General features: G+C 38.6%; 1 long non-coding RNA gene across 1 annotated transcript; it reads left to right on the forward strand.

Annotated features, from left to right (window-relative positions):
- Positions 1 to 8,615: 8,615 nt before the first annotated feature.
- LOC128239827 (uncharacterized) lies at positions 8,616 to 10,882 on the forward strand. The gene is made up of 3 exons (XR_008261938.1): positions 8,616 to 8,679; positions 9,567 to 9,705; positions 10,025 to 10,882. It is a non-coding gene; the product is annotated as an uncharacterized LOC128239827 (long non-coding RNA).
- Positions 10,883 to 12,988: the final 2,106 nt, after the last annotated feature.

The following is a 12,988-nucleotide window of genomic DNA, read 5'->3' on the forward strand; positions in this document are numbered from 1 at the left end:
TGAGGTATCGGTCTGAAAGTCGAGTAATCCTGACGTAAGACAACTCCCATTTGAGCACTCATCCTTTCTGAGGTGTTAATGTGCAAATAAGGAATAACGTGTCTTTCGCTGACTGTGCCCCATGTCAGCCGTGAAGGCAGGCATTTAAATGAAACAAATGTGTCACCGGAAAATACGATCGATTCCGTTAACAGAATATAATAAAAGGGAAACTACATAGAGCAGACATCAACACAATATACAAAGAGAAAATGCCGTTATTAATTAATGGAAGGCGATAGTGCATAGGTTTCTTTTCAACGACAACTTCCTTCCCACAGCCTCTGTCACTGCCATTGCCTAATGTTGAAGGCAAATGATCATTATACCAGATATTTGTTTGACTGCAAAGCAGATTCGTCAGGGATATACCAAGATGCTACGTTATGTTAAGCCCTTAGTACGGCCAAACATGGTTCTACTACATGAGGTTTTAGAATACTCAATGAACGGTCACTGGCAAATTTAGACGATTGCTCACGATCCAGTGGTGATTATACGAGTTAACGAATGTTCGCGACGGGCGTATGCATTCAGGCACGAGTGAAAGCGAGACTACGCACGTGATGTTACGTAATTAACGCAATTACGTATACAAAAGAACTTCATTTGTACAAACGTCGTGGTATTCCACACCGCACAGACAACGCCGAGCAGTCGCAATACATTTTGTCTAACTGTTGTAACACATGACACTTCAGTCGCAACTAAACCGAAAATGAACCCAAATCATCGTATGAAACGCTGTTACGTCCGTAGCAAAACTTCTATAAATGCTATTTTCGTTTAAAAAGCTATGCAATTGGAGAAAGTTAGCACAGAATGACCGCATATGGAAATGGTATATATTGACACATATTTTCTAAACAGCTTGAACATAAAGTGTGAACGTAATACAATTAATATATATATGTTAAGCTTGACACAGCATGTGCTTGTTCAAATTTCTCGCTTGAGCTATTGTTTTATACATTTTTGTCTGTCGTGTGGGAGCTCGCATCGTGCCTCTATACGTTTTTGTCTGTCGTGTGGGAGCTCGCATCGTGCCTCTATACGTTTTTGTCTGTCGTGTGGGAGCTCGCATCGTGCCTCTATACGTTTTTGTCTGTCGTGTGGGAGCTCGCACCGTGCCTCTATACGTGTTTGTCTGTCGTTTGGGAGCTTGCACCGTGCCTCTATACGTGTTTGTCTGTCGTTTGGGAGCTCGCACCGTGCCTCTATACGTGTTTGTCTGTCGTTTGGGAGCTCGCATCGTGCCTCTATACGTGTTTGTCTGTCGTTTGGGAGCTCGCACCGTGCCTCTATACGTGTTTGTCTGTCGTTTGGGAGCTTGCACCGTGCCTCTCTTCGTGTTTGTCTGTCGTTTGGGAGCTTGCATCGTGCCTCTATACGTGTTTGTCTGTCGTGTGGGAGCTTGCACCGTGCCTCTATACGTTTTTGTCTGTCGTGTGGGAGCTTGCACCGTGCCTCTATACGTGTTTGTCTGTCGTTTGGGAGCTTGCATCGTGCCTCTATACGTGTTTGTCTGTCGCGTGGGAGCTTGCACCGTGCCTCTATACGTGTTTGTCTGTCGTTTGGGAGCTTGCATCGTGCCTCTATACGTGTTTGTCTGTCGTGTGGGAGCTTGCATCGTGCCTCTATACGTGTTTGTCTGTCGTTTGGGAGCTTGCACCGTGCCTCTATACGTGTTTGTCTGTCGTTTGGGAGCTTGCACCGTGCCTCTATACGTGTTTGTCTGTCGTGTGGGAGCTTGCACCGTGCCTCTATACGTGTTTGTCTGTCGTGTGGGAGCTTGCACCGTGCCTCTATACGTGTTTGTCTGTCGTGTGGGAGCTTGCACCGTGCCTCTATACGTGTTTGTCTGTCGTTTGGGAGCTTGCATCGTGCCTCTATACGTGTTTGTCTGTCGTTTGGGAGCTTGCACCGTGCCTCTATACGTTTTTGTCTGTCGTTTGGGAGCTTGCACCGTGCCTCTATACGTTTTTGTCTGTCGTGTGGGAGCTTGCACCGTGCCTCTATACGTGTTTGTCTGTCGTGTGGGAGCTTGCACCGTGCCTCTATACGTGTTTGTCTGTCGTTTAAAGGTTGCACCGTGCCTCTATACGTGTTTGTCTGTCGTTTGGGAGCTTTCGTTTGGGAGCTTGCATCGTGCCTCTATACGTTTTTGTCTGTCGTTTGGGAGCTTGCACCGTGCCTCTATACGTTTTTGTCTGTCGTGTGGGAGCTTGCACCGTGCCTCTATACGTGTTTGTCTGTCGTGTGGGAGCTTGCATCGTGCCTCTATACGTGTTTGTCTGTCGTTTAAAGGTTGCACCGTGCCTCTATACGTGTTTGTCTGTCGTTTGGGAGCTTGCACCGTGCCTCTATACGTGTTTGTCTGTCGTGTGGGAGCTTGCACCGTGCCTCTATACGTTTTTGTCTGTCGTGTGGGAGCTTGCACCGTGCCTCTATACGTGTTTGTCTGTCGTGTGGGAGCTTGCACCGTGCCTCTATACGTGTTTGTCTGTCGTGTGGGAGCTTGCACCGTGCCTCTATACGTGTTTGTCTGTCGTGTGGGAGCTTGCACCGTGCCTCTATACGTGTTTGTCTGTCGTTTGGGAGCTTGCACCGTGCCTCTATACGTGTTTGTCTGTCGTGTGGGCGCTTGCACCGTGCCTCTATACGTGTTTGTCTGTCGTTTGGGAGCTTGCACCGTGCCTCTATACGTGTTTGTCTGTCGTGTGGGAGCTTGCACCGTGCCTCTATACGTGTTTGTCTGTCGTTTGGGAGCTTGCACCGTGCCTCTATGCGTGTTTGTCTGTCGTGTGGGAGCTTGCACCGTGCCTCTATACGTGTTTGTCTGTCGTGTGGGAGCTTGCACCGTGCCTCTATACGTGTTTGCCTGTCGTTTGGGAGCTTGCACCGTGCCTCTATACGTGTTTGTCTGTCGTTTGGGAGCTTGCACCGTGCCTCTATACGTGTTTGTCTGTCGTGTGGGAGCTTGCACCGTGCCTCTATACGTGTTTGTCTGTCGTTTGGGAGCTTGCACCGTGCCTCTATACGTGTTTGTCTGTCGTTTGGGAGCTTGCACCGTGCCTCTATACGTGTTTGTCTGTCGTGTGGGAGCTTGCACCGTGCCTCTATACGTTTTTGTCTGTCGTTTGGGAGCTTGCACCGTGCCTCTATACGTGTTTGTCTTTTGTTTGGGAGCTTGCACCGTGCCTCTGTACGTGTTTGTCTGTCGTGTGGGAGCTTGCACCGGACCCTTTACGTTTTTGTCTGTCGTGTGGGAGCTTGCACCGTGCCTCTATACGTGTTTGTCTGTCGTGTGGGAGCTTGCACCGTGCCTCTATACGTGTTTGTCTGTCGTGTGGGAGTTTGCACCGTGCCTCTATACGTGTTTGTCTGTCGTTTGGGAGCTTGCACCGTGCCTCTCTACGTGTTTGTCTGTCGTGTGGGAGCTTGCACCGTGCCTCTGTACGTGTTTGTCTGTCGTGTGGGAGCTTGCACCGTGCCTCTCTACGTGTTTGTCTGTCGTGTGGGAGCTTGCACCGTGCCTCTATACGTGTTTGTCTGTCGTGTGGGCGCTTGCACCGTGCCTCTATACGTGTTTGTCTGTCGTGTGGGAGCTTGCACCGTGCCTCTATACGTGTTTGTCTGTCGTTTGGGAGCTTGCACCGTGCCTCTGTACGTGTTTGTCTGTCGTTTGGGAGCTTGCATCGTGCCTCTGTACGTGTTTGTCTGTCGTTTGGGAGCTTGCACCGTGCCTCTATACGTGTTTGTCTGTCGTTTGGGAGCTTGCACCGTGCCTCTTTACGTGTTTGTCTGTCGTGTGGGAGCTTGCACCGTGCCTCTATACGTGTTTGTCTGTCGTTTGGGAGCTTGCACCGTGCCTCTATACGTGTTTGTCTGTCGTGTGGGAGCTTGCACCGTGCCTCTATACGTGTTTGTCTGTCGTGTGGGAGCTTGCACCGTGCCTCTATACGTGTTTGTCTGTCGTGTGGGAGCTTGCACCGTGCCTCTATACGTGTTTGTCTGTCGTGTGGGAGCTTGCACCGTGCCTCTATACGTGTTTGTCTGTCGTGTGGGAGCTTGCACCGTGCCTCTATACGTGTTTGTCTGTCGTGTGGGAGCTCGCACCGTGGCTCTATACGTGTTTGTCGAGCTTGCACCGTGGCTCTAAACAGGTTTTTTTTATTATTTGACTATTGTCCTTTCAGATTATATTGCATATTTGTTAAAAGCGTTTCGAAAAATCATAAAGCTTATTATAAAATTAATACTTCATTTTGTTTGCTTTTGAGCAATAATTTTAACCATAGCACGAACGATACTGTACCTTTAAACTGAACATTGATGACCACAAGGGCACCGCGTGATTGAATTATTTACAATTGTTTTGTTGGTTGCAATGTAAATTAATGCCAAAGACCTTCATATACGGATTGTGAAGGGCAACAGAACAGGATTTATATTTTTAAAGAGAAAAAAGGTATGTTTATTTTTTTAATATATATTGACTCAATATTATTGAGGTTATATATGTACATGTGCTGAAATAATAAAAGATATGATATTAATATATGAGTATAATTTTAACGAGTGTTGGACATTTTTTCATTCGTAGTGTTTTTTTTTCCCAAACATTTAAGAAAACTTGATAACGACATCGGAAAAGTGATGTTTAGATATTCAGTAAGACCGCTGCATCAAAAAGAAAAGCAAGGAGTTCTTAACATTGGTTTATTGACGCCAAACGTTTGCGCAATTGCTTGTTCAAATTATGTTAAAAGTGTTTATATGTTATTATATATACATGTAACGTATGGTCGATTATTTTGATATTTGCGGAATGTTCAATTGTTTTCAAAATTATGGATTTGAAACGTATGTTGTCTTTGCACAAAATACTACAACAAAATATCATCAAAATAAAATTAAGCTATAATTCATGACTTCAAGCAGATTCATACCGTTTTAAACGCTTTATACCAACCATTTTTTACGTTTGAAAAGTTTTAGTCACGTTATTTGAATTTATTATATACCCATCATAAATCCACACACAATACGTATCGCACAATACGCTAGTCCGTATTCAACTCCAGTGCAATACGGCCGTATTCCATTCTTGTGACGTCGCGTCATAACAAGTATCGCTGCGCGATGTTAGAATGACGTCATAAAGCAAAATAGTACGTCGTTAAAATGACATTTGTTATGAAAATATGAGGCTTATAAGTGATCTAACCAGTAATGTATATAATGAAATGGTTATTAGTACTGCGTTTTGATCCGTAATGACGTATTCGACTCTCGTGGAAAAATCCACTCGAGTCGAATACAACCTCTGGGATCAAAACGCAGTACTAATAACCCCATTATATACAACGTCAATTGAAACCCTACAAAAGAGTCCATCTGTCGTTTTATTAAATAAAATTTAATTTGATAGACTATAAATACTTTTATCTATCCCTATCGTTGTCAGAGGTCAAAATGATCTTCATTCTAGGGCAAAGCGTAACCATTTTAAGTTAAAATTTAGAGCGACAGAACATGTGTAATATTCCATACAGTTTTTATTTGTGTATCGAGTTTCACATCCAAAGAAAGATCATTCATGTTTTGGAAAGGAGAGTCGAATTTTCAACTGAGATAAAGAAAGGAAAAAAAATGTTTCAAATGAATATGAGATTTAGTGATAGTATTTTACTTAATGTCTAAATCACCTGAGCGCTTTGTTTACCCATTGTTGTCAAAATTCGCAGCTGTCAGTGAAAATGATAAATTGACATTAGAACCATAAATATATTCAGGTTATACACGGTGAATTGTTCGTAGGGGTGTTGCTCTATTTCGGGAATATCTAGGCGAAGAAAATGAATTTGAAAACTTCTAAAAAAAAGTCAAAAAGATGTTGAACTTCTGATTAAAATTAGATTTTATTGAATTTGCCTCGCCTCAGTCGACAGTATTTACCTCAGGTTGACAATATGCACTGTCACCCTCAGTCAGTCAATACTTAATTAACATCGTTCTTCAAAGTGGTAAGTTATACAATGAAGATATGTATTTAATTTTATTTTGTACAATAGATTAATGATGAATTAAATAACAATGATCCTTATATTCTCCTTTTATCATTAACTGCCTGTAACTATGCTACATTAACGCTCATCTAGGTGATGGAAATAATCTAAATCTTAGTTGTTTTTTACTCAATTTCTTTAGTCACATGGCTAAATGTATATACATTTTTTATCTAAATTTCAAAGGCATTGTACGAAAATTTAAAGTTCGGGCAAAGGAAGCTGTAGATAAGGTATTCGATTATACGAAAAATGCACGAGATTATAATCCCCTCCCTGATGTAAAACAAGGGTATTTGAGGGAGCACTTTCCACAAGACCCACCGACTGATCCTGAGAAATGGGAGAACATTGTAAAAGACTTTGACCGCTGTATTTTCCCGGGGGTAAGTTCTGTTCTGTACTTTTTAAAGACAAAACGACTGCGACAGAAAATCCTGTCCATGTGACCATGCCAATATTGGGCGCCTCCTTCTACGCTCTTATTCGTTCGGGTGTGTCTAATCTATAAAAAATATTTCAATGTTATACTCAAATGTTGTGTGACTTTTTGCCTATGCAATGCCTTTTATTATAGATATTTTTGCTAGTATTTTTTTGAGATACAGACTCTTATCCATGGTATGTTGTATTGAAAACACTAGAAATTTTTATCTTACTAATGAATACATATTTCTCCGATGAAAATTGAAGCTAGACATGAAAACCAACAAAGTGCCTGCAATCAGCTTTCACATAAAAAATCCGAGTGTTAATGCGTATATCATAGTTTATTACCAGGTTGAACATAGATTGAATACCATTTTTATAACAGCAACAATTGTGAAATGTCAACGAATTCGTGCCCACAATCATTTTTTACAGTAAACAGGGTTAATAATAATGTTTTAGGTGTCGTAACAAAGTTTCCAAGGAACTATTTATTTTATGTATTTACTCGTTAAACAAAAAATATAGACTTTGCTCAGTTATGTAATTATCTCACATGTGAGATTAACTTTAGGTATGTACAGACAAACCCCGTTGGTTCGAACTCGCTTGGCTCGAATTCCTCGTTTGCTCGAACTAGATGTAAAGAACTGATTTCTTAATACTGAAGGTAAACAATCCCGCTTAGTTGGATTTTTCCGAGGCTCGATGTCTTTTGATCGGTCCCTGGGAGCTCGAGCCAACGGAGTTTAACTGTGGCAACACTACCAGCCTTTTAATTTTGGCTTATTATGTTTGTTTTATTTGACGTTTTGCATTTGGTATATAAATTGTGCGTAAAAGATATAAGTGTTATATAAGAGACAGAAACTATTCATGCTTTAAAGCAAACTAAAACAGTGTCGCAATTTCTGAAAATTTTAAAAATATATCTTATGAGAAATGGTGGGTTTAACCTATCTAGACTAATGAACATTTATCACACTTTTGATTGCTGGAAATCGCGATCCTTACTTAAAGACTGAGATGTCGATACGGCACTTTTTCTGTTCATGGCAAATGCTGTCTGACCTATCATTAATGCTGTATGTATACAGAAACGAGTTGCAAAAATAATACTTATTAAACCAATGCGAACACCATCGGCAGAGCTTTTTCCAAGAATTAAAATGGCTGAGGTTTTCAGACCGATGCAAATACCACTGTGCTGTCCTGGTATATAAAATTATGAATAACAAGGCCCCATTATATTTGGCAGATATTGTAACGTTCTCTGACAATAAAACATACCAGTTAAGATCAGTATCAAACAAGGATCTTGTCTTACAGATAACACCTCGGCACTAAATACATAGGAACATCATTCACAAATTATAGCAAAAATATATGGAATGACATTCCTTTACATACACGTACCTTGAAAACCCTTAAAACGTTCAAAGAAAATTATAAGCTTCATTTATTGTGTGAATGATAAGTTAGTTAACATATTCTTTAACATACGTATATGTGTAATTTATAGTCATATCGTTTAAGTATCTGTCAGCGATTTTAAGTATGAATACATTTATCAACAGAATGTTTAATAGTTTTATATGTAAATGTACCTTTCTAGTTTTAACATTGACAGGTGACTCATTTTCAAGGATAATGCTTTTTCTTTTGTTTCTTTACTTCGAAGGCCATATTGAAAATTAGAATATATGTTCTCATACGTCTAAATGTGTAACCTTCGGTAAAGAAAGCTTTTATTATTATTATTATTATTATTATTATTATTATTATTATTATTATTATTATAGTGTATAAAGTAATAATTTTGAGTACTCATTAAACTATCATTATGCTCGTTTTGGTAAGTGAAATACAAACAATCGTTATATACATAATACATTGCACCGGAAGGCGCATACACTTTCATATAACGGGTCAAAAATATATAAATGAGCACCGTAGTCAAATTTAAGATTAAAATCACTGGAATGCAATATTTTCTTGGACCGTAATATGTACATAGCGGAAGTAGCGGTTTATTTAATTCTCGGTTTATTACACTGTCACAAGCAATACCACGGTGGAGAACCCACGTGACTTATTTGGTAAAGTGCACGGCAACAAATGTCAACAAGTCTCGATTCAGGTAAGGTTTTTAAAGATAAATTTCTTAATATTTGGCGAATATTTGTGAAATAAAGACCATAAACCCCGCATTTAATAGCTCTATCCACGGTAATAAAGAACTTTCTCTAATATCCTAAAGTTTTCCTGAAAATCTTGACCAACTGATTTCTCAGAGTTGAAATCTAAGGCAAAGTACACGGCTTTTGACAAATCTATCGCTTTACTTCATGTTAGCCGTAAATAATTCATACAAAAAAAAATATTTTAAGCAAATTTTATGTATTTTAAAGTTTTCAGCGTGTATTGTTGAACTTCTTACAGTTATTTCAAAGGCGAAAATGAACTAAAACCAAATTGATAAAGTAAACGGACATTTTAGGTTTGATAAAGTACACGGTCGTTAACAACCTTCAGTGTATATACTCATTATTTCACTGACTGGTGCTAAAACGAGTTATTATAAATATATTTATTATTTCTATTCTTCAAATTCATTATTGAACATTTCTCCATGTTTGAAAAGACGCATTGTAATGGAGTGGCAATGGAAGGATGAACGCGTTTTAACAGTTAGACCGACGGAGTCGCCTAAATGATGGGCTCATTTTCATGAATCATGGAAACATGTGTTATCACACTAAAATTCAGTCCCGTATTTTAACAATTTATTCGAAATTGACATATAAAGGGCTTGAAGTTTTTGTAAAGGGTGTTCCACTTCATTTTCGTATCGTATATGTAAAACGTGTTTGTATCCATTATACATGGTAAACAGTAACACATAACTGCTTAATAACTCTTCATTTTGTCAATTTTGAGAAAGAAAAGTGTTCTTGTACTTTTAATGTCTTCGATTGCTAGCTGATTTGAAAGACTTATAATTTTGTGATATTTGTTTCATTTCAGAATATGAAGACTCCGACTTTATGCAAAGAATGCGGAACGGCATTTCAAAATAAAAAAAAACAACATCTAGTAGACCACGATAGAAGGCATTCTGGTCGATTGCCATCGTTTTTGCGGGAAAGTGTTTACACAGACACAGGTTAGTTTTTGGCTTTATTTTTTCGCCGAGAAATAAGAATATACTAACAGTTATACTTTTATTATGACTCCCCTCGTGTAGGGGTTAAGATTTGCCGTCGTCTGACTGTGTTTTCAACGTTTTTTAGGGGTTGCGTTTTTCACATAATAATGTGATCCATGTTTCAGTGGACATGGTCGTTCAGTTTTATGGTGCCGATTTCACGATCAAACACTCATTGCGTGGCAGTAATATAGTGTTTTTTTTTATAAATTATATTCAAGTACTGACATTGCCAGCATTTCTCGCTAACTTGGGACAGTACATGTCTTTTTTATAGGTGCAGCAATCACGGCGAGAGAAAGTTGCACGTTTGCAAATAGTGTGGCAAAACTGCCCTTGCAAGACTTGAAGATACACGAAAGACGCGAAAGCAACCAATTGAATCTAACCTGTGGTGTGTGTGGGTTCAAATTGGGTGACACGACCAATCTCAGTGACCAGATATCTACTAGACACAGGGGTATGACACTTCACAAATGTCTACAGTGTCGCTCAGCAAGTTCAAATCTGGACTCAGCAGGCACGTTAAGGCGAAACACACCTAATCAGGACACATTGAAAGATCACAATGGTCTAGTTAGAAGTGCATTCCAGTATGTTGCCGAGTTAAAAAACGTTTTGATGAGTTTAACATTTTATTAAGATAAATAGCAAAACGTACTGTTACCAAATGGTGCTCTTTCAAAATGTTCGTTTGTCTTACAGTACTGAAAAAATTGCAGTGTAAAATTAGTATAAAAACGGATTGGGCATAAAACATTTTCACAATGTTTAGAGATGCATTGTTGTCATTTTCCCATTGATGTCCTATAAACTCTTAACTGCATGTATCTTATATAATTCAGCAAGCTTTGAAACACAATTATTTTGTAATCACATTTAAGCCTTTAGTCTAGAACATTCTAATGTTCCATGCTCAGCTCTAATCTAAATGTTCAAGTCTTAGTCCTAGCCTGTAAGTTGGTAATATAGTGTGCTCTCATTCCTCCTTGCTGTTTCCCATCTAACTCCGAGCCTCCATCTTTACAATGAATTCCTGTCTGTATTGTTCGAACGACCGCAGTTTTACTGATGTAGATCAGATAAGTTTTGTTCAGACTGAACCAAATAAAAGATTCAGCGTTACCTGAAAGGTATAAACAATATGCTTTAAATGTGGAAATATATATATAAACTAATTGTGATGTGCCTATTTTATTGTTTTATATCAGATCAAAATAGGAACATTCATGAAATTTATAGAACCACAAACGGGCCGCTAACTACAGAGATGTTTTATTCGCCCTCAGTCCAGATTATAATTTATAAGTAAAACTATCTGATTTTTGAAGAAATGTATGTATGATCCTGTATTGATCTGCATATTTAAAAGAAATCAAACTTATAATGGCAGACTTTCTCTAAAATTATTCTATAGACTATCTTTCAACTCCTCATTAAATATGATTGCTAAATATTTAGTTATTTAGGTGTGCGTTATAATGCAAAATTTATTGATACAACTTAAATAAAAACTAAACACTATACATTCTGACTTCACGAATAGAAAATGCTTATATAACGATTAGTTTGTAAACCGCACTCTACTTTCAAACACAAACTAAAATGGCCGTGTACTTTATCATCCTCAAATGTCCGTGTACTTTATCAATTTGGTTTTAGTTCATTTTCGCCTTTGAAATAACTAGAAGTTAAACAATACACGCTGAAAACTATAAAATACATAAAACTTTCTTAAAATAAGATTTTTGTATGAATTATTTACGGCTTACATGAGGTGAACCGATAGATTTGTCAAAAGCCGTGTTAGATTTCAACTCTGAGAAATCAGTTGGTCAAGATTTTCAGGAAAACTTTAGGATATTAGAGAAAGTTCTTTATTACCGTCGATAGAGCTCTTAAATGCGGGGTTTATGGTCTTTATTTCACAAAAGTTCTCCAAATATTAAGAAAGTTATCTTTAAAAACCTTACCTGAATCGAGACTTGTTGACATTTGTTGCCGTGCACTTTACCAGATAAGTCACGTGGGTTCGCCACCGTGAATACGCCTGCAGTTCAAGTGAGCTTTAAAGAGAAAAGGTTTACACAATTCATGTAGTTAGACTCTCCTCTTCACAAGTCACCAAACTAACATTTCTTTAAAATGTGAGAGGGTTAGCGTTCCCCAACACCTCTAAATCTTCAAAATTCATCGTGTCTAAACCTTCAATCTGTGAGAGTGCAGCTTTAAATAGTAAATGAATACCACCCCAGAGCATGAGTCCTGCTGGTGTGGAGTTGGAGGTCATCGTTATGGATTGGTTGGCTAAAATGTTAGGGCTTCCTGAGCATTTTCTCTACTCCAGCAAGGGTGACATCAAATTTGGTGGAGGATGCTTACAGGTATAACTATGAAATTATCGATGAAAATGTATGTGCAGTTTTTTATTCAAATTGCCCATTGCCAGGAATATTTTTCCATACAATTTAATATATAGTGGCATTAATTTTATATTGTTTAGAGACATCTTTAATAGGAGGTGACTTTATTAATAGAGGAATCATCAAGATTCTGGACAAAGTTGGTCACATATTTGCTCTCTTGATTGATAGCAGAGTTTATCTTTATTGTTCCTCTATACATTATATAATTGCATATGACAGCACAGTCTATACTGTTCTATAAATAAGGATATTAGATAATGACTTTGACCATGAATTCATTAAACTGATGTTTGTAATTAAGGACTGCGGCAGGGCTAAACCGTTCCTCGAATATTTTATTTTGCTTTTTGCAATGGTTTAATATAATGCGTCTTCACGAGGTTTTTATTTATTTGGATATCTTGATATTGACAGTCTGTGATATTGAATTATGGTTTCATTCTTGTCCGATGCTTCGTTAGATGTAACATGCAACTATTATCCTAATTAACATAACGTTCATTTTGCAGAATACAGCATGTGAGTCTACTTTAATTGCTCTAATATCGGCTAGAAAAAATGCATTATCAGAAGCAAGAAGGCTGAATGTGATGTAGTCGAAGATTGGACGATATGTCCAAATTTGTGGCATACAGTTCAGAAAAGGCTAACACACCTTTTCGTACCAGTAACATTTAAGATAAGATATGGCTTGATTTTAATGGGCATGCGCGCAGGTAGTCTTAAGACCACAAACTCCAAAGAACTACTTCTATTCATGTCGTTTTAACCCATTTATTTGTTTAAATGCGATCTATGTTTAACAGAATGACGTC

Source organism: Mya arenaria, chromosome 7 (genome assembly GCF_026914265.1).
Source record: "Mya arenaria isolate MELC-2E11 chromosome 7, ASM2691426v1".
NCBI lineage: Eukaryota > Metazoa > Mollusca > Bivalvia > Myida > Myidae > Mya > Mya arenaria.